This window comes from Limanda limanda, chromosome 3, assembly GCF_963576545.1.
Source record: "Limanda limanda chromosome 3, fLimLim1.1, whole genome shotgun sequence".
Lineage (NCBI taxonomy): Eukaryota > Metazoa > Chordata > Actinopteri > Pleuronectiformes > Pleuronectidae > Limanda > Limanda limanda.
In genome coordinates, this window is record NC_083638.1 from 23,835,772 (window position 1) to 23,837,733 (window position 1,962).

The following is a 1,962-nucleotide window of genomic DNA, read 5'->3' on the forward strand; positions in this document are numbered from 1 at the left end:
CAGAAGTGGGAGTCGTCGTCAGCCGGGGCAGTACTCAAGTCTGACGCTAGGGGGCCTTCTACAGGCCACACACACATACACACTCACTTTCCAGAAATGTCCTCACTCTGTATGGTCTATGCTTAACATGGTCCTCACACAAACTTAAGTACAGGAACACACACACACACACACTCACTTTCCAAAAATGTCCTCACTCCGTATGGTCTATGCTTAACATGGTCCTCACACAAACTTAAGTACAGGAACACACACACACTCACTTTCCAAAAATGTCTTCACTCTGTAGGGTCTATGCTTGACATGGTCCTCACACAAATATAAGTACAGGAACACACACACACACACACTCACTTTCCAAAAATGTCCTCACTCCGTATGGTCTATGCTTAACATGGTCCTCACACAAACTTAAGTACAGGAACACACACACACTCACTTTCCAAAAATGTCTTCACTCTGTAGGGTCTATGCTTGACATGGTCCTCACATAAATATAAGTACAGTAACACACACACACACACTCACTCACTTTCAAAAAATGTCCTCTGTAGGGTCTATGCTTAACATGGTCCCCACACAAATATAATTACAGGAACACACACACACGTTTGAGTAGCTATCCTTGTTAGAACACTGCAATGACTTCCATTCATTGTGGACAGCATTCACTTTATCCCAAACCCAATCACAGTTCCACAGTTTACATGGTGACGTCCCAAAAAAAGGTTTTAAAGAGGCAACAAAAACAACAGCATGGACACACACATGTTTGAAAAGTGAGGACCAGTGAAATGTCCTCACTTTCCAAAAGTGTCCTCACTCGGTATGGTTTATGCTTAAAATGTTCCACACAAAGATATAAGTACAGGAATGTGCATTGAGTAGCTGTCCTTGACTTCTATTCATTGTGGACAGCCTAACCAAAACCATAAAGGTTCTCATAGGCAACAAGAACTAGGGCTGCTAGCTACACTGCAGGCCTGAGCACTTTGATCTAGGGACCTGATGCGTTAATCAAATTAAATGCTTACGTTCTTTTGGTAGTAGGTGGTGCTATTACTATCACTACATACAGACTTATAGATCTGTTCAGGTCAAAAACCCACTCTTGTCTCTCTTCAGATCGTATAAACCTTTCACCTTTGCAACAGTCTAAGATATCAGAGGACTCTATGACCACTGACCCTTTGACATTAAAGCAAACTGACAATAAAGAATTGTTTGCCTAATGAATCCTCTGCAGTTCAGTAATTCCGTATTTCAGGTATTCCCCAATTAATCCTTATTTTATTATCGCTTTTGGTATTTGGGTATTGGTCACATGAACCATACAGTGTGTATTCACTACAGAAAACCTGCCATACATTTCACTCAGCTGCTTTTGCACATCTAATGCATCTAAGTTTTATTTTACAATCACACACACACACACACACTTAAGTTGGAGCAGCTGTCCTTGTTAGGACACTGTGTCGACTTCCATTCATTGTGGATCAGCCAAACTAAAACTTTATCCCAAACCTTAACTCCTAGACACAATTCCACCATCTACATTTCATAATACCCCAAAAAGATTATGCGAGGCAACATAAACAAGTAAACACACACACAACTTTGTGCTTCTCAGTAAATACACTTATTGGCATAATACATTCCTTATCCCCCCTAACCCCAACCAACACATCTAAATGCCTTAGCCTAACCCAAACCTAAACTTAACTGTGACCAAAACCCTTAAAGTCAAGGTCAATGCTCAAAATTGTTCTTGCAAAAATATAGGTACAATTACACGCACACCTAGACACAGGTTTGAGCATCTATCCTTGTTAGGACCGGCCAAGATGTCCGTACTTTCCTAAAATAACCTCACTTTTTAAGGTCTATGCTCACACAGTTTGAGCATAACCTCCACTTAGTGAAAGTCCCCCCAAAAAAAGGCCCTTAAGAGGTAACAAGAAT